Source organism: Oryctolagus cuniculus, chromosome 6, assembly GCF_964237555.1.
Source record: "Oryctolagus cuniculus chromosome 6, mOryCun1.1, whole genome shotgun sequence".
NCBI lineage: Eukaryota > Metazoa > Chordata > Mammalia > Lagomorpha > Leporidae > Oryctolagus > Oryctolagus cuniculus.
In genome coordinates, this window is record NC_091437.1 from 84,414,255 (window position 1) to 84,435,133 (window position 20,879).

The 20,879-nt window shown below is 40.2% G+C and overlaps 1 pseudogene; it reads right to left on the reverse strand.

Moving 5' to 3' along the window:
- Positions 1 to 268: 268 nt before the first annotated feature.
- On the reverse strand, positions 269 to 13,342 carry LOC100338384 (non-histone chromosomal protein HMG-14 pseudogene; annotated as a pseudogene).
- Between the last annotated feature and the right edge of the window lie 7,537 nt (positions 13,343 to 20,879).

A 20,879-nucleotide genomic window follows, 5' to 3' on the forward strand; every position in this document is an offset into this window, starting at 1 on the left:
TAAGAGGCTATCAAGTACAAGTATCTTCAAATGTTGCTGTTACATAAATCCCACCCATTCACAATATAATAGCATATACACGACACTCAAATTTTCAATATTTCATGGCACATTAACAAAATCATTAGGCAAACTGGACTACCACAACCGAAGATGTTACAGAGTGCACATGGTTGACAGAACAAGGAGTGGTTTTCTGTAGGAAACAATTCTACAAAACATGGGAGAAGTAACTGAAAATATTCAAGACAGATTAAATGCACAAATTGCCATTTAGTATGTGCTGTACTGTAGGATATAAAAACCACCCCCACCTATGGAATGTTAAGCTGACACCCAAGACAGTCAAAGCCTCCCAGAATTCAATATGCCACTATTTTCTGGTTGTACCAAAAAATAAACAACCAGCAAATGATTTCACCTCTTAAAAAAATCATTTACACTTAAAAAATGGGATGAGGTGGGCTTCCCTCCTTCTTAAAAATGTTTCTAGAGCTACTAAAAAACTTGCATTTACAAAATAGTTGATAAAAATATTCCTCTGGATTGTACAAGAAGGGAGACAGGGACCACTGATAACACATGGTGTATGGTATTAATCGGACTTGGCTTCTTTCTCTTCTGCTTCATCAGAGGCTGGACTCTCCTCGTTTTTCATTTCTCCGTTTTCTGCAGGCAGGTCTTCTTTAGCTTCTTGATTAGCCACCTCGGCCTGTTTTCCCCTTGCTCCTCTCTTCCCCTTTGCTTGCACTTTCTTGTCTGATGACTTATCCTTCCCGGCGGCCTTCTTGGGCTTCGCTTCCACCTTTGCCAGCGCGCTGACCTCCTCTTGGGCTCCTCCTTGGCCGCCCCCTTGGCAGAGCTGACCTGGGCGCCCGCGAGCTCCCTGGAAGCCTCCCCGGTTGGCGAGCGCCTGCCAGGCCGGGACGGGAGAGCGGTGGAGGGTCTCGGAGCGAGTGGCAGTGGGCCCGCGAGGCCTATTCTTATTTCTTGAATTTCTGTGTTTATTCTTGGTCATTTGTGGAAATACTTGTTGATTTTTTCCTCTTATAGCTTTTATCTTTGAGCTATGCCCCTGTGGCTTAGTGGAGTGTATGTTTTTTCAATGAATGCCCAGTGTGTGTGCTTGGTGTGTCCAGGGATCTCTGTTCGGTGCTCCATGGTAGGGTGAGGATTCAGATTTACACCCAAGTTGTACATGGCAGACGTCCTCGTTTTAGCAGAGGGAAAGTATAATCACCCTTGTTGGTATAATCACATCCTCACTTCTCCCCCTGCGAGGTAATCAGTACCTGAGTGTTAGCCCACAGTGGGTAAAATACTCATCTGCACTGCTGTATGAGCCACACAAAGGATCTGTTCAGTCCTCAGTGTGAACACAGATCCTGTTGCAACAACTCACCCCCGGCAATCATGGAGTTCTGAGGATGTGGAGCCACTCACTCATTGCCCAGAGATCCAGCTAGACCATCTACTCTCTTGTGCAGTCACAGAGTTCCCACAGCCTCAGCGCCCAAGACTCCCACAGTCACAGGGTGCGGAGGAACCACTCCAATAAGCTAGCTTGTCCTGTCCACTGAGGAGCAGAGACGTTTTCAGAGCCAGCTGCCTGTGCTTACCCTGCCTTGGCGGTTTGAGCCCCAGAACCTGTGATATGCTGAGAGGCTGGGGGCACCTCACAATCTTCCCAGCCAAAGTCAAAGTCAGTGCGGAATGCATTTTTCCCTCTGGTAGAATCTCTGGGTCAAATGGGTGCACAAGTGTGGCTGGCTGCAGCCCCACTCATTTTACAATGTTGCCTTCTCCTTGCCAGTTGCCAGGTATGGGCACTTTAGTTGCTGCTGCTGCCAACACTGAAAAGATGGCAGCTTGTCCAAGCCAGTTGCTGGGTGTGCACACAGGAGCTCCCTCAGGGGCCGGTGCTGTGGCTTAGAGGGCTAAAGCCCCAGCCTGCAACGCCGGCATCTCATATGGGTGCCGGTTCTAGTCCTGGCTGCTCCACTTCCAATCCAGCTCTGTGCTATGGCTTGGGATAGCAGTAGTAGATGGGCCAAGTTCTTGGGCCCCTGCACCCACATGGGAGACTGGAGGAGGCTCCTAGTTCCTGGCTTCGGATTGGCCCAGCTCCGGCCGTTGTGGCCAGTTGGGGAGTGAACCAGCAGATAGAAGACCTCTCTCTTTCTCTCTCTCTCTCTCTCTCTCTCTCTGCCTCTTCTCCCTCTGTGTAACTCTGACTTTCAAATAAAATTAATAAATCAATCTTAAAAAAAAAAAAAAGAGCTCCCTCAGCTGCTGCTTATGCCCAAAATGGTGCTGGCTCTCTCAGCTGATTGCTGGTTGCTGTTGTGGGGTGAGAGTGGGGAGAGAGAAACTTGCCCCCTTTTTTTCACTAAGTTAGCAGGTACCCTATCCAGGCTGGACCCACTCTATGCTCTCCCTCTGGCTTTATCACCAGTGGCACAGGCTGCTGCGGTCTGATCTCACCTCATGTTCCAAAGCTGGCACCTTCTCTGGCTTTCAGCTTCTGGGGTTGTGTGTTGTGTCAATGCTTGTGCTGCACGTCTGAACCTTCCACACTGATCCACGGTATTCCTCTTCCTTCCATAGAATTTCCACCATGGTTTTCTCTCTAACTCTCTCCTGAGAACGTACTTCCTCCACTTTTTTTTTTTTTAACTATTTACTCCTAGCCTAGGGCAGTACACAGTACACCCTTCCCTATTCCACCATCTTGGAATCCCTTGTTCAATTCTTGTTATCATTGAATATTCCACCGTCTGGATGTACCAGCTTATCTATTCACCCACTGAAGGACATTTGGTTACTTCCAAGTTTTGGTAATCATCAAAATGGCTGCTACAAGCATTCATATGCAGCTTTCTGTGTGGACATGTTTTCAATGTCTTTGAGTAAATTTTAAGAAATGCAATTGCTTGGGTCGGTGCCACGGCTCACTTGGCTAATCCTTCACCTGCGGCACCAGCACCCCGGGTTCTAGTCCCATTTGGGGAGCTGGATTCTGTCCCAGTTGCTTCTCTTCCAGTCCAGCTCTCTGCTGTGGCCTGGGAATGCAGTGGAGGATGGCCCAAGTGCTTGGGCCCTGCACCTGCATGAGAGACCAGGAGAAGGCACCTTGTTCCTGGCTTCGGATCAGCACTGCATTGGCCTTAGCGGCCATTTGGGGGGGTGAACCAACGGAAGGAAGACTTTTCTCTCTGTCTCTCTCTCTTTCACTATCTAACTCTGCCTGTCAAAAAAATGCAATTGCTGGATTATATGATAAAAGTATATTTAACTTTGCAAGAGACTGATAAACTGCCTTCCAAACTGGCTGGGCCATTTTGCATTTCCTCCTGAAGTGAGTGAGAGTTTCTACTGTGCCACATCCTCACTAACAGTTGGCAATGTCACTGTTCTGGATTTTGGCCATTTTAATAGGTTTGTAGAGGTATAATTTATTTTATTTTAATTTTCAATTCCTTGATGACTTATAATGTGGAGCTTTTTTTTTTTTTTTTTTTGACAGGCAGAGTTAGACAGTGAGAGAGAGAGAGAGACAGAGAGAAAAGTCTTCCTCCATTGGTTCACCCCCCAAAATGGCTGCTGCGGAAGGCGTACCATGCCGATCTGAAGCCAGGAGCCAGGTGCATCCTCCTGGTCTTCCACACGGGTGCAGGGCCCAAGCACTTGGGCCATCCTCCACTGCCTTCCAGGGCCACAGCAGAGAGCTGGACTGGAAGAAGAGCAACCGGGACAGAATCCGGTGCCCCAACTGGGACTAGAACCAGGGGTGCCAGTGCTTCAGGCGGAGGATTAGCCAAGTGAGCCCGGCGCCGGCCATGGAGCATCTTCCCATATAATTATTAGCCTACTCTATATCTTCTTTGGTAAGCTGTTTGTGAAGGTCTGTGCTTCTTTTTTGATTAGCTTGTTTGTTTTCTTATCATTGGATTTTTAGAGTTCTCTGTATATTTTTTTGATAAATGTGTTTTATATGATGTGTCTTTACAAATACCTTCTCCCATCCAGGGCTTGTCTTTTTATCCTCTGGACATTGTCTTTTGCAGAAAAGATAATTTTCAATTTTAATAAAGTCTGATTTGTCAATCATTTTCCTTTAATAGATCATGTTTGTGTCTAAAAGATCATCACTCACCCTTAGTTGGTCATCTGGATCTTCTCTTATTTGCCTTCTAGAAATTTTATAGCTTTGTGTTTTATATTTATGTCGGCCATCCATTTTGAGTTTATTTTTCTGAAGAGGGTAAGGTCTATGACTACTTTTATTTTTTGCTTGTAGATGCTCAGTTTTGCCAGCAATATTTGTTGAAAGACTATCTTTGCTCCAGGGTATTGCCTTTGTTCCTTGGTGAAAAAATTAGCTAATTCTATTTATGTGACTTTATTTCTGGACTATGTATTATGATCCACTCATTTATTCACGTATTCTTTATCTAATAACACACAATCTTATCTGCTGTAGCTTTATAATAAATCTTAATGTTGGGTATTATCAGTCATCTAATTTTTTGTTCATTTCTTTCAATATTGTGTTAAATATTTGAGGTCTTTTGACATCATGAAAGAGATGCCTGGAAACCAATGTTTTCTGAATCCCTTAGGAAAGTCTAGTGCACTATATCATCCCACCAAACCACTCCTGTCAAGATTACTAAAGTCTTCCATGATGCTAAATTCAGTTGCCGGATTTATTTCTCCTTTGACTTCACCTTCTTCATGGTTTTGAGGAAGCACTCTCTTTAGTTTTCCTTCTGTGTCACTTCACTGCCTTCCTGAATTTCATTCTTGTGTCTCTACAGTCTATTTTCAAAATGAGACAGATTATTCCTTTAAAATATGAGGTAATCCTGGTACATCTCTACTAAAATCCTATAAGAAGCTTCACATTTTACTAGAGTTGAAGCCAAAATCCTCATAATGGTCAATAAAGTCTTATATTTTCAGGTCCCTGTTTGCTTCTTTGGCTTCAGTTCCTACTTTTCCTCCTCTTGATTACTCTATTCTAGGCTTTTAGTCTTTGCTCTCCTTGGACATGCTGGCTCTTCTCCTAGCATATGCATTATTTGCTTGCCTCAGAACAGTTCTCCAGGTATCAACCTCCCTCTACCTCAGGTTTTAACTCAAATGTCAATTCCAGAGAGGTCTATGATAACTACCCTATTGAAAATCATAGTCATGCTTCCCTATTATAGAATTCTCATCTCTTTAATTTGCTCAATTTTTTGTGTTGCAGTTATAATTTGTACAACATTATATAACTTGTCCATTTATTGTGCTATTATTAATTAGTTGTCACCACTCCTACTCCTACTAGAACTAAGTCCCGGGGCCAGTGCACTGGCACAGTGGGTTAAACGCCCCGGCCTGAAGCGCCGGCATCCCATATGGGCACCAGTTCTAGTTCCAGCTGCTCCTCTTCCGATCCAGCTCTCTGCTATGGCCTGGGAAAGCAGTAGAAGATGGCCTAAGTCCTTGGGCCCCTGCACCCATGTGGGAGACCGGGAAGAAGTTCCTGGCTCCTGGTTTCAGATTGGCATAGTTCTGGCCGTTGTAGCCATCTGGGAAGTGAACCATTGGGTGGAAGACCTCTCTCTCTCTGTGTAACTCTGACTTTCAAATAAATAAATAGATCTTTTTTTTAAAAAAATAACTAAGTCTCACAAAGAAATAATCTTAGTTTTTTTCCTCACTGCTGAATCCAAGACCTGAGGACAATGCATGCCACATAAACACGCTCCAAATATATATACTGAGTGAATGATTAAATGAATCTTCCACCTGAGAAAGTCGAACTCATTACCAAGCGTAATAGAAGTGATCACTTCTAATTGTTCCGAGTTATTTACTTTAATTTGTTTACCTGAAAAAAACCAAAGAAATCATGGAAAGATTCACAAAGATATATCAAAATATGTAGACTGATAATAAACTTGACAACATCCAGTATTCTTTTTCTAGTTTGCACCAGAGAAACTTTACCAACAGCAGAAGATCTTGGATGTGGAGGCATAAATGGAAGCCAACACTCCAGCCTAATTAGATTTTACAATGCAGAATATGAACAAACCAAGACTTTGTGACTATTTTCAATGGTTATTGAAATACATTATTCATATTAACATCATAAATCATACTTGGAATGTATTCTTGATTTGCTTTTAGCCTTGTGGTTTCATAAATGTAACTATTGATTGCTTTTAAATTATTATCTCAAAATTACTTATCCTTGTAGCTGCTAAGCCAACGTTTTTCAAAATGAGTTCCAAGAAATGTTAACAAACCTTTTAGAAAAAAGTAGGTTCCAAGCTCAGGTATGTTTAGAACACACGAAGTTATATAGAATTTGACTGCATGTGGATTTGAATTTGCATGAAAGAAATTTGGTGGGCAGCAATTCTTAGATTTTTTTTAAGATTTTATTTATTTATTTGATAGAGTTACAGACAGTGAGAGGGAGAGACAGAGAGAAAGGTCTTCCTTCCATTGGCTCACTCCCCAAATGGCTGCAATGGCTGGAACTGCGCTAACCAGAAGCCAGGAGCCAGGTGCTTCTTCTTGGTCTCCCATGTGGATGCAAGGTCCCAGGGACTTGGGCCAACTTCCACTGCTTTCCCAGGCCATAGCAGAGAGCTGGATTGAAAGTGGAGCAGCCGGGACTAGAACTGGCGCCCATATGGGATGCTGGTGCCACAGGCGGAGGATTAACCTACTGGGCCACAGTGCTGGCCCTTCTTAGATTTCTTTGACTGCAGAATCTTTTAATCAAGGCCATCTTAAATTTGGGGAAATGATGCTAAGCACCAGTACAAATAAGATCCCGTATCTGATTTGTGGTCATAATATGATTGTGTCATTTATTTCTTCAGAAATGATCACTTACTCTGTATGACAATGGGTATATGAGCTGAAAGGTTAGCAGATACCTGGATAAAAAGTACAGTTAAACTAAGGGGAAAGATAAACATCTTCATTCACTTAAGTAGAGGGTTGGGGCATAATAGCAGGTAAAATCCAAAGGAAAAATAAGCAGAGAAGAAAGAGTTTGGCAAGTTTGGCATAGATGATTAGGCAAGTTTGGATAGATGATTAGGAAGACACATAACTCATGCTTTCAGGTTCTGATAGGCAGCCGGAATCCAAATATGGAGCAAAAACAGCAAACTCTGGGGAGGCCTCAGAGTTTATGTTGTATTCAAAATATGTAAGTGTGGAGGCTCCAGTTCTTCAAGCTACATTTATATTAAAATTATAGAGTAAGCAAAAGGTACATTTTATAAAATATGTTTGCTTTATGCTTTTATTTATCAAAAGAGAAAACTGCCTAAGGAAATTAGATTTTTGTGACATTTGTTATTCTTTATCATTGCAATGCAGTGTTTGTTCTTAGGTACCAAAGGGCATCTGATTAGCAATCCATGTTGACATCACTGAAAAAGTATATTTATATCATGAACTTGCTTAAAGACAGTCACAGGAAAAGAGGGAAGATGTCAACCACTCAGGCAGCTCTTAGTTGCCTTTGTTGGAGTAAACAGGACAAAATTTTACTGGTTTAATTTTACCTCAGCATTAATTTTTATGTTACAAAACTACACCATACTGAGATAACTTAGAGTGTATGAAAATGATCATTTATCTTAAAATATGTCATTAATGGCCTGTAATTATAAATTTCTTTGATATTTAATCTGTTCAATTAACTTATCCTGCTTCTTTGGGTCATCCATTTTAAATAAGTTTGCTTGAATTTACAGAAAGAGAATATTTACGAGTGAGGCATTTAGTTTGCACAAGACTAATTGCTTTTCTCATCATGTTAGCAAGATGTTAATTTACATGGTTCTCAGGATATGCAATTTTGGTATCCATTACTGAATTAGTATCTCCAGCCCTTTTAGGTCTATGCAACTGAAGATAAATAGTCAATTGAGTGCCTTTTGTCGTTGGGTGCTGGTCTTCCCAGGAGTGCCTGCAGTGTCAGAACTTAGGAGGGAAAGGAGGCTTTTTTCCAGCCCAGTGGCTTCTGCTGGTTTGTAAACAATCAGCTTGTATTTAAGGGAGCAAGTACAGCTTATAACACCACAGTCCTAGTTTAGTTCATTGCTTCTGCCACCTGCCTTCTGCCTTAATGTTGGAAGCAAGAAGCATGCAATTAAGTGTGAGGAAATGAAAATAAATGACACCGTTCACTGCATGTTACAAAGTGCCTGGCAGAAAGAATGCTGCTGGTAGCATCCCAGTGACCCTGCAGAAAATGTGCCTCCACCCGAGAAGAATCTGTGACTGAGCCAGTGACCAGGTTTTCTGTCAACTAATGACCCATTGTTGCCATAGCACACCTGTGTTTCCTTTCTGGCTTAAACAAAACCAAAGAAAATGGTGTTTAAAAACTAAACAATGGGGTGGGCTTTTAGTGCAACAATTAAGATGCTGCTTGGGATGTCTGCATCTCATATTGGAATGCCTAGGTCTGAGTCCCTGCTCCACTTGTGCTTCTGTCTTCCTGCCATAATGCATCCTGGGAGTCATCAAGTGATGACCTAAGTAGTTGAGTTCTTGCCATCACATAGGAAACCCTGACTGAGCTTTGGTTGGGTCCAGACCCAGATGTTGCAAGCATTTGGAGAGTGAACCAACAGATGGAAGGTCTCTGTCTGACTGTCTCCATATTTCTGCCTTTAAAATAAATAAATAGAGTCTGGCACTGTGGGACAGCAGGTTAAAGCCCTGGCCTGCAGCGCTGGCATCCCATATGGTCACCAATTTGAGACCTGGATGCTCCACTTCTGATCCAGCTCTCTGCAAATGTGCCTGGGAAAGCAGTGGAGGATGGCCTGAGTGCTTGGACCCTGCAGCCACTAAGGAGCCCCAGAAGAAGCTCCTGACTCCTGGCTTCAGCCTGGCCCAGTACCAGTTGTTGGTGGCCATTTGGGGAATGAACCAGTTGATGGACGACCTCTCTCTCTGTCTCTACCTGTAATTCTGCTTTCAAATAAATCAAATCAAATTAAAAATCAAATTAAAAAAAAAGAATTAATGGTAGGTGCAATTCTGTAACTGCCCACCACACTTATTGTTTAATGACTTGTGGAAAGTCAGTAATTAAATTTGAGCACAAAGGAATATGATCACAGTGATATATTTTACTGATTGGTAAGGTAAATCTGATGAAAAGCAATGATTTTCAAGTGAGTAACTGATTCTTTCTTAAACAATTATTTATAAATTGTTTTTAAAAATAGCAAATATTGTAAGGTACAATTTACTTTCAAAATTGCTTGTTGCAGAGAGTTTTAGTAAGATCTGTTGAGTTCTCTTGGTAGTAGTTGAGTCATGAACATCAAAAGATAGATTCAAGCAGGTGGATATCCCAATGCATTCTATACATCAGGGATGGGGAGCTTGCCAAGAGCCACTGGGATATTTATAATATCATTCATGGGCCATACAAAATTATCAACTTAAAAGTTAGTGTTATAGATTTCTTGAATTCAAGTCTACCTTCAGTTGCCTTGGCAGGCCTTATATGGCCAATAGGCCAGTGAGTCTTTACCCCTGCTCTACATGGACAGCCCTTCTCATTTCCCATGAAGAGCTGAAGGCAGGAAGTGAATTGCTCTTGACCATAGAGCTTGAGAAGGGCTGGCTAAGCTGATAGAGAATCTTTGAATCCTTCAACTTCATACTAATATTTAATATAGTGAGTAAATGCATCTTTTGGATGTATATATCACTTCAAGAAGACAGTGGAATTATAAATCATCCTACCAAGCAGATTTCGTACATGTTGTGGAGAAATTGCTGAGCGACTTATCCAAGTAATATGTTTAAATATCAAGAGAGTTGGGACATTTGTAGACTCTTTAAGAAACTGAGGAATGGTTTCCACGTTGAAAATCTTTCATCAATATCTGGACGAGTCCCAAGTTGTGTAAAATGGAGCATGTTGGTGTTTTCATTTAGCCAAGATGTTCCACAAACAGGCAGAGGAACCTCTGACCCATGTTCCAAACCTGCTCTGCATTGGGAAACTGCCTTTCTGAAATTGAGAACAGTGGAAGCCTAAAAGATTCAATAGTACATTTAGCCTTGACATTTTTATTAGTTTCTTTTAAAGATTTATTTATTTCTTTGAAAGTCAGAGTTACACAGAGAAAGGAGAGGCAAAGAGAGAGAGAGAGAGAGAGAGAGAGAGAGAGAATCTTCCATCTGATGGTTCACTCTCCAAATGGCCGCAACAGCTGGAGCTGCCATGAATCAGGAGCTTCTTCCGGGTCTCCCACGCACATTCTACCACTTTCCCAGGTCATAGCAGAGAGTTAGATTGGAAGTGGAGCAGCCGGGTCTTGAACTGGCGCCCATATGGGATGCCGGTGTTTCAGGCCAGGGTGTTAACCTGCTGTGCCACAGTACCAGCCCCAACAATTTTATTAGTTTTAAAAAAAAGATTTTGCTAATTTTATTTAAAGGGCAGAGTTACAGAGAGAGAGAGAGTGAGAGTGATAGAGAGAGAGAACTTCCCTCTGCTGGTTCACATCAACGGCTGATGCTAAGCCAGGCTGAAGCCAGGAACCTGGAACTCCTTCTGGGTCTCCCATGTAGGTGGCAGGAGTCCATCTTTCACTGCTTTCCCAGTCACATTAGCAGGAAGCTAGATTAGAAGTGGAGTAACCAGGACTTGAACCAGGATTCAAATGGATGCTGGCATCACAGTTGTTAGCTTAACTCACTGCACCATAATGCTGGCTCAGACATTTTTAACATTCATTGTTCATATTCCTAATGTCAGCATTGCTAGTGCCTATAGTAACCGAACTCTTCAAATTTTTGTTTAAGGCCATTAATTCATCTCGATTCAATTTTTTTCAAATAGAGTCCACAGTATAACAGCATTCTCCAAGGGACTCAACCAGGTACCTGACCTGTGACAGACAGCGTGAGTGCATTGGACACTTTCCTTCATGGAAAGAGCAGCATTTTGTTCGCAGATTCTTACCATGGACACAGACTTCCTTTCTTTGCTCGCAATGCTGTGCCAAAACCACCACTTGTGAACTTACAGAATATTCTATCCAGCTGTGACATACCAACTTGACATTTCTAATCAAGGAACATAAACTGGGCTCATGGAATTTGTTTTACCAGGGTCTTTAGCATCCTGAAGCAGTTGTACTGATGCTGGGATGACCTTTTGAAGATGCAGTTGTAGCATCAGTTAAGTGACAGTGCTTTGAGGGGGTGAGGCCATGTCCTCCAGCAGGTGTATATACTTAAAACTTCAATCTATGGTGTTGTTTCTCCCATACCTAGGATTCATGCATCCAGGAATCATGCTGTAGAAATGGGAATGACTTTGCCCACTATAGCGCATGGCATCCACTGGCACAAATTTTGCTTCCCATCCTTGCTACTCAGTGCTCTGCTTTTCTGGAGGTTTTTGTTCCAAAAGGAGGAATTCTCCCACAGGGGATGCTGTTGAACTGGAAGTCAACACTTCCATCTGATTTGGAAGGATTGGTGAAGTTCTAAGTCTATTTTCTTTCCTGGATTCAGAACTGAGTTCTGTCCTTTCACATCTAATCAACATGTTTGCTTTCTTTAACTATACTTATATTCATATATGGGGCGGGGGGGGGGAGAGGGAGAGAGAGAGAGAGAGAGAGAGAGAGAATATGAGTGAACATGCTCCTTCTTAATTAAACTTTAAGAGAAAGGTTGCCATTAGGTTGCTAATCCATAGAAGGATCAAAATGACTGTGAAAGCCAAGGCACTGAGCCAGGAAATCTGAAATCCATGATCTTCTATTTATTGAATGATTTAAGTTTCCTGAGCCTTAGTTTTCTTTATTTTTTTAAAGATTTATTTTATTTATTTGAAACTCAGAGTTACAGAGAGAGAGAGAGGTAGAGACAGAACAAGAGAGATCTTCCATCTTCTGGTTCATTCCCCAAACAGCTGCAACTGCTGGAGTTGAGCCAGGCCAGACAGAAGCCAGGAGCCAGGAGCTTCCTCTAGTTGTCTCACGTCAGTACCAAGACATAAGCACTCGGGCCTTCCTCCACTGCTTTCCCAGGCACATTACCAGGGAGCTGGATCAGAAATGCAGCAGCTGGTATTCAAACTGGTGCCCATAAGCAATGCCAGAGTGGCAGGTGGAGGCTTTACCAGCTACATCACAGCACCCCCCGGCCCCCAGCCTTAGTTTTCTCACCTGTCAAACAGAGACAATGATACCACCCCCATCCATCTATGTTGTATATTTATAATAGGTCAATAAGTAAAGCAAGTCATAAACTGAACATAGTGCCTGGCTGGCCATCAGGAGAGGCAATCTCTGTATATGCTTTCTGTCTTGGAATAATTATTCATAATTAGACAAATTAGTACTTATAACTGTATTAGTGAATATACTAATTATTAATTATATTCTCTTTCAATCTCAGAAGCTTGGATGACAAATTATGTGTTCACCCTAATCACTATCAAACATTAGTTTAATTCTCCATTTCCTTATTGCTTGTGGTTGAGAAGATTGCTGTCATGTAGAATTTAGGAGTAGTGCTACCATTGTCTGGAGAACTCAGGTTTTAGCTGATAACCATGGTGCCTAGCTTTGTGGTACATTAAAAAAAGAGTGTAGGTGTTGAAATGTGTCCAATGATGAAAGTGTGAACTGATTATCTTCATTCTGGGTATTGCCCTTATTCAAGCGGCTGCATGATACAATGAATATCCATGCCCTCCCAAATTCATTCAATGAAGCTCTAATATGTGATGTGTTGGTATTTGAAGATGAAGCCTTTGGAAAGTACTTAGGAATAGATGAGGTCATGAGGTGGTGTCTCCATGATGTTAACAGAGATCTTATTTAAGAAGAGGAGGAGAAAAGGCCATGTGGGCCTATTTAGAGAAGGAAGCTGTCTAGATGCCAGAAAGAGATGCAAGAAACTGACCAAGCTGACACTTTGTTTCTGGACTTCTGGCCTGCAGAACTACAAGGGTGTGAGAAATAACTGCATTTTAATAACCACCACCAGTTCTACAGTATTTTGTTGTAGAAAACTAGGTGATAAAATACTTCATTTCCCAATAAAGAATTCTTGAAGAAATTTCAAGATAAATAAAATGTATCTCATCATGAAACATTTAAAAATAATCAAAATTATTGTATACTGTAAAACATACTTTACCTGTAACTTCCTGTGCATTACTGTACACTTTCAGAATACTCTGGTAGGTAGGGCCTTCAGTGGCTTGCTCAAGGTGCTCACCAGAGGCAGAAAGCTGACTCATGGCCCTCGTCACAGCCTCTGAAGACATAGTTCTTATTCTTTCTTTGCTAGACAACTTAGAGAAGGATGATCCATCAGGATATTTATAGAAGTCATTAGCATGATGAGTGAATTCTATAGATAACCAATGGCTCTGTAAAATTGTAACCTTAACAAGAGAAAGAGAACTTGTAGGATGTCTTTTCCAAATAGCAAATTGCTATGTTTGGGTGGTCCGAGGATTATGACAAATGTCAAGGACCATCAACTGCACAAAAGCAGCTCATCATAGCTGAGCACACAGAATGCCATGTTCAAGGTTGAGTGGCTGATTTTGTTGCAAACACTAATTTTCAAATTATGCAATTTTAAAATCTTAATTTTAATTCTCCCAGGAGATAACATGCCTGTACCTCTTTATTATAGTGAAAAGATTTGCTTCAGCAACACAAGAGCTCAAAATAAGGGTTTCAGTGTGATATCGATTGTTTCCTTCTCAAATGTTAATTTTGAAAATTTGTGTTTCAGAAGAATTTATGGCCTAATCCTGTAGTCATTTGATAATTCTGAATCTCATGAAAGAGAATGAATTCTGAAAGTACAAATAATATAGAAGATTTTTCCAATTTGATTAAAATTTTATTCTAATAAAACAAGGTCCAGTGAAACATTTAAATCCTTAGGTGATGCACACTTTACAAATGATTCCTGAATTGAAACACAAGATCTTTGTGGCTGGAATCATGATGTGGATAGCATGAGGGATAAAGTAAAAAAAAAGTATTTAATGTACTGAGCTTATCTACCTAGACTCGATGCAGTTTTATTTAGAGAGTGTGAGAATCAGTGACTCAGTGAAAACACAGTCTTTGCAATGGAGGCATTCCAGGAGAAGTTGCATTCTTAGAGATGATGGAAGAAGTGATTTTGGTTTAATGGTTGCAAGGGACATAGATGTTACAATTCTACTTCAAAATTGCAGTGTTTCCAATAGATTTTTTAAAATATTCTTGCATCGTTTAACTTTTGCATTTCTTTCCCCTATTAAGTCATACGCTACTATGATATGTTTTTCTTGATTCTGAATTTCCATAAATCCATATTTTAGAACCTCTGTGGGCTATTACATTTTCCTCTGAATTTCTGTAATTCAGATATTTCTATAACTTTCTGGTATATTCTAAGCTTCAGAAATCCATGAGTTTGTTTATATATTTATTCTTTTCCCCGCCATAGGCTGATCTAAACCTGTCCAATCCAAAACAGGACACACAAGTATCCAACTCTCTGATTCATTTGTTAGCATCACATTTTACATTAGGGAACATGAAATAAAAAAAAGTGTCTTGCCCAAGATTGCACCCACAGTTGTGGGTTCTTCAGTCTCCAGTAATAGGGTTCTATGCTTTTGATAGTCTTTTGGTGGCCTGAATTTCCATCCAAACATACTTGTGTGAACTCAGAAATTGACATCTTTTAATAGTTCTTTATATTAGTTTAAAATGGGGATGCTAGAATTATAAGATAGAATGATGTGACAGACTATTTTATTGCCTGTTTTCTTAAAAGTTTTATTAAGAAGAAATCAGGAATTGGTAACACCACAAATGCCATCAAACTGAAAGCATTGTTTTGCGTAAGTCTATGATGCTCTAATATCAGAGTAAGCAAACTGAAAAAGTCAATTGAGTATAATTTCAGGAAGGCAATTAAAACTGATGCGATGATTCAAACCAAACAAAATCAAATTCAAAACTTATAAGATAGTGGTTCACACAACATCCTGATGGAAACAAGGGGAACAAATTATTAAATCTCTGTACTTTCAGCAATTAATTCTTCCCAAGTATTTCATTAAATATTTTGTCAGCCATGGATATACAATTTGATATTTATATTTTTCAGTCTTACTTTGATTCCTCCAAAAGAGGGCCATTGTGTATCACAAAGCTTCAAGATTACTCAAAAGAGCATCCTTTACCCAGAATCTTAGTTAAACTCTGGGGAACTTTCCATGTCCCCACTGAACTCATTGACATAGAGGATTTTTCTTGCCTAGAATTCCTAATTTGGAACACAGAGTTAGAATCAAACTGCATTGTGCTGGGTACTGAGATCAAAGCAATGTACTCCCTTGTGTATCAGCTCTCTAGCTTGTTGAGTCATAGTCTGTGCTCTCTTGATAAAGAGTGAATTTTATAACACTCTTGACTGCTCAAGAAAATAAGTACAGTCCAAGATATTATACTTTCCATAAATATAAAAAACTTCACTGACATTTTCTCCCTAGATACACTTAGTATGAAATAGTGTGTTTTGATCAAAGTATATATTATCTAGTGTCAAAAATCACAGGGAACATTCTATGTGCTTTTAAGGTATGAAGTTAGACTCACAGTGCATCTGAAGAATTCAGTATGTCAGTCATTCAACACATACTATGGACGTAAGGGTTCTAAAGAATGATGAATCAGAGAAAATTTCTTTCTTCTAGGAGCTTACATTCTGGTAAGAGCTAGCCAAATAAACACAAATTACACAATGGAGTCAGACTCCCTGAAACATGGGTTTGGAGAGATTTAGAATCAAGAGACAAAGCATACATCCACAATAGAATATTACATACTCAATAGCAGAAAGAAATACAAAAGTTAAGCAATGCATGAACGTCAATCTATTGGAAACACTGCAATTAGCATGTAGAGTTCTATTATCTGTGTTGTGTATGTGTGGTGGACTAACAATTATTAATATATAAATAGTCCTGTCTTTTCCCCATTTTTGCAGACTGAAGGGGTTTCTGCCTCTGTCCACTACAGTTTCTTTCTCTCCTCTCTAAGGAGGGGCCAGCTTGCCCAATGAACTTTTGGGTTCTTGAGATGAAATATTGCGAGGAAAAGAAGAGGAGAGGAAGGCAAGAAAATGCAGGAGAACCAAAGGATTTATTTTGGGTGGGATGATTTTAAATAAACCAGTTATGGTCTTTGAGGATAATACATTAGGAATATGGACAAAGTTTATTTTTATAAGTGTTCCTGCTGTATTATGAGACCCTTCTAGGTGATGAGAAAGGAAACACATTGATTTATATTGAAATCTGAGGAGGAGGTATGTATTGTACAACTTTGTAGCCCTTTACAATATAGAGAACTCCTGATAGTTCCACACCCTCAGGAAGAGTCGACAGTATCTATCTTTTCCATCTACACATTCTTGTAGGTGTAAAGTCATGTATCAAATGTGTGTTATTTATTTTGAATTTTTTAAAGATTTATTTTATTTATTTGAAAAGACTTAGTTACAGAGAGGTAGAGACAGAAAGGTCTTTCATCAGCCGGTTCACTCCCCAAGTGGCCGCAACAGCTGGAGATGAGCCGATCTGAAGTCAGGAGCCAGAAGCTTCCTTCAGGTCTCCCACATGGGGGCAGTGGTTCAAGGACTTGGGCCATCTTCTACTGCTTTTCCTGGCCATTAGCAGAGAGCTGGATTGGAAGTGGAGCAGCTGAGACATGAACTGGTGCCCATATGGAATGCCAGCCATGCAGACAGCGGCTTTATTTACTACTCCACAGTGCCAGCCCCTCAAATGTGTTTTAAGTCTTAGTATTTCCCCAAAGTGATTGATGTTCATGTTTATTTTGTTATTGATTACCTTTTGTTTCAAGTGTCTGTTAAAACTTTCTTGCCCATTTTTCTTATTGATTCCTACAATTAAAAATGCATTCTAGATATTAACCCCTTTTTAATATGCATATTTTAAGAATTCTTTTCTCATTCCAACAATAGCCTCTTCAATCTTTTAATGTTGACATAAAATATTCTTATGTATTCAAAATTCCTCAGACTGGCAGTGTTATGATGAAAGCTGACTTGTATCCCATATGGATCACAGATTTGTAAATAAATGGGAGTGGTACCTCAGTATCCTTGGGGGTTGGCTTCAAAACATCAAAATCCCAGGATGCTCAAGTATCTTGTTTAAAATATCCTAATTTTGGCATCTAACCTATGCCATACTCTCACGAACATTTAATCATCTCTAAATTACTTATAAAATATAATACAATATAAATCCTATGAAAAGAGTTGCTGTTCTGTTATTTAGAGAATAATGACAAGAAAAAAAGGCTACACGTGTTTAGTACAGACCCTATTTTTCCCAAATATTTTCCATCAGTGGTTGGTTGTATCTGCAGACATGAAATCTGCAGCTAGGAATCACCAACCACCTAAGCCTGATGACGTCTGTGTTTCTTTGACATCGATTTTTTTTTTTAATTGGCCATCATTTTGGGGAGCCAACTGAACAACTGAGTTAATCATTGTACATTTTGTCTGTTTACCTAGTTTATTTCTACCTTTCTCTCCCTTCTAGAAGGCTCTGTGGCTTGGCCTAATTTTAGACAAAATAAAGACAACAGTCTAATAAAGATTCAACAGGATCTCTGGGTATCTAATTCTGCATAGCCACAGAGGAAAATGCTCCATCCACTTTCCCAGGCCACAGCAAGCCCAGTTGAGTTTGACCCTCAGCAGAATGTTGTTTTAATATATGGAATTTTCCATTCTCATGATACAGAAACATACAATTTATAATTCTTGGCCTCTATTATCTGTAACAGACTGCAATCGAACACTGAACAGATTGAAGGAAAATAGGAGAAGAAAGCTGGTGGGAGATGCTTTGCCTTAAAGTGGTCTTGTTTTGTAACATTTTAAATTCATCTTAGAGGACTACTTAGAAAATCCTGATTTATTGGTAGAAGGCTCAAAATATGCCCGAAGACTAGTTTCTGGTAGTCCTTTCACTTCAATGTAATTCTAAAATAAATTAGATTAAATGAATTCCTTCTCTATTTTTTCAAATGTTTTATTTATTTGACAGGAAGAGAGGAAGAGAGGGAGAAAGGGACAGAGGGAGAGAAAGAGAGAGAGAGAGAGAGAGAGAGAGAGAGAGAGAAATTTCATTTGCTGATTCACTTCCCAAATACCCATAACAACCAGGGCTAGGCCTGGCAAAATCCAGGAGCCAGGTCTCCCACTTGGGTCGCAGGGACCCAAGTGCATGTGGCATCACTGGCTGCTGACTCCCAAGAAGTCCATGAGCAGGAAGCTGGATCAGAAGCAGAGAAAGAAATCAAACCAGGTACTTTCACATGGATTTCCAGTGTCCTTAATGGTGGCTTAACTGCTGAGCCGCAACGTTGGCCCTGGCACACTTGCTGTTGATCTCTCCGTTGGCCTTCCTTTCCCATGAGACAAAGAGGCTTTCCAGGACCTAGAAGACTTCTCCACAGGGTGGTCACCAACAGGTACCTCGAGGCTTTCACCCCTTCGGCTCATAGTCTAATAGACCATGTCAGTTGTAAAATTATGCAGATAACTTGTTTATGCCTTAAATGTCATTCTACTTTGGTTATAACTACAACTCAGTTACTAAAGTTAATAGTCTTTGAACTTTTACACAAAATTGAATCTGAATTTATCTATGTAGGAATCTATTTAACTCAGAATAATTAGTGTACTTTTGAAAATAATGTGAAGTTGAGATAGTTTGTTATGTTTACTTACCAAGAGGACTTTTGGTTTTGATTTTATTGTAATGATTGGACAAAAATGTCGCATTGTAATTGGAATGATTTTCCTTAAAGTTTTTCATACAATTTTTTTGAACTGTGAACTATTTATGTTTAGAAAAAATGTTATTATAGATATTTCTGTTATATTGACTATGCAAAGAAGAGAAGGGAATTGCTTTCCTAATAGGATATGTTTCCTGTGATGGGAGAGGTGTTTTATAAAAGCTAAATAAATAACTTGTAACACCTTATAGTTACCTTGTTGCAGGTGAATAAATAAAGTGACAGAGAAATAAATTATTTTTCCTGCCAGCTAAGTACAGAGTCAACCTTTTTTAATCAGGTAATGAAGCAACAGAGTAATACTTTATTTCCTTTCACTTTCAGTGTGGAAGGACCACATCTCCAGGGAAGTCAGTCTCAACTCTAGAATTACAGAAAATACAATATCATTGCCTGTGTTTTCATTCATATATTCACTCCACCACTGTTCCTACTTAAAAACTCTGTGTTGAAAAATGCTTTGGGGCTGGCACCATGGCTCACTTGGCTAATTCTCCACCTGTGGCACCGGCATACTGGGTTCTAGTCCCGGTCGGGGCACCAGATTCTGTCCCGGTTGCCCCTCTTCCAGGCCAGCTCTCTGCTGTGGCCCCGGAGGGCAGTGGAGGATGGCCCAAGTGCTTGGGCCCTGCACCCGCATGGGAGACCAGGAGAAACACCTGGCTCCTGGCTTCAGATCGGCACAGCGCGCCGGCCACAGCGGCCATTTGGGGAGTGAACAAATGGAAGGAATACCTCTCTCTCTCTCTCTCTCTCTCTCTCTCTCTCACTGTCTAACTCTGCCTGCTAACGCTAACTGATGGAGTAAATAAAGGGGAGAGTGATCCAACATGGGAAGTGAGATACTCAGCAGACTCATAGAATGGCAGATGTCCTAAATAGCACTCTGGCCTCAGAATCAGCCCTAAAGGCATTCAGATCTGGCTGAAAAGCCCATGAGAGTATTTCAGGCATGGAAAGCCAAGACACTCTGGCAAAAGATCTCTGTGAGTGAGATCTCAGTGGAAAGAACAGGTCTTCAAAGAAGGAGGTACCTTTCTCTGAAGGGAGGAGAGAACCTCCACTTTGACTATGACCTTGTCTAAACAAGATAAGAGTCGGAGAACTCAGAGGGCTTCCATAGCCTTGGAAACTCATGACTGGAGCATAGGGAGATTACTGATGCCATAGACAGGAGTGTCAATTGGTAAAGTCAACAACAGGAGTCACTGTGCACTTACTCCTCATGTAGGATCTCTGTCCTTAATGTGCTGTGCATTGAGATTTAATGCTATAACGAGTACTCAAATAATATATTTCACTTTGTGTTTCTATGGGGGTGCAAACTGTTGAAATCTTTACTTAATGCATACTAAACTGATCCTCTGTAAAAAAAAAAAAAAAAAGAAAAGAAAAGAAAAGAAAAGAAAAGAAACTATCAACTCCCAACTTGACTCTCACTGGGATTAAACATGACAATAGGTCTGATCTGATTTCATCATCATTAAAAAAAAATCATCTATTATTTTTCACTTTATGTTTCTGTGTGGGAGCAAACTGTTGAAATCCTTACTTAATGTATACTAAGCTGATCTTCTGTATATTAAGATAATCGAAAATGAATCTTGATGTGAATGGAAGGGGAGAGGGAGTGGGAAAGGGGAGGGTTGTGGGTGGGAGGGACGGTATGGGGGGGAAGCCATAGTAATCCATTATTCGTACTTTGGAAACGTATATTCATTAAATAAAAGTTAAAAAAAAAAAAAAAAGGAAAATGCTTTGGGACCAAATTATAAAGCTTCCTGACCAAATTGTAAATATCTAAAGATAAATTATTTTAAATTCACAAAGCACTTATTTATATTATGCATATTTGCACAAAGCTAACCAAGGCAATGGTTAAAAACACTAAGATTTTCTTTTACTTGATATTTATGCTTATACATTATACTTTTCTGTCAATTT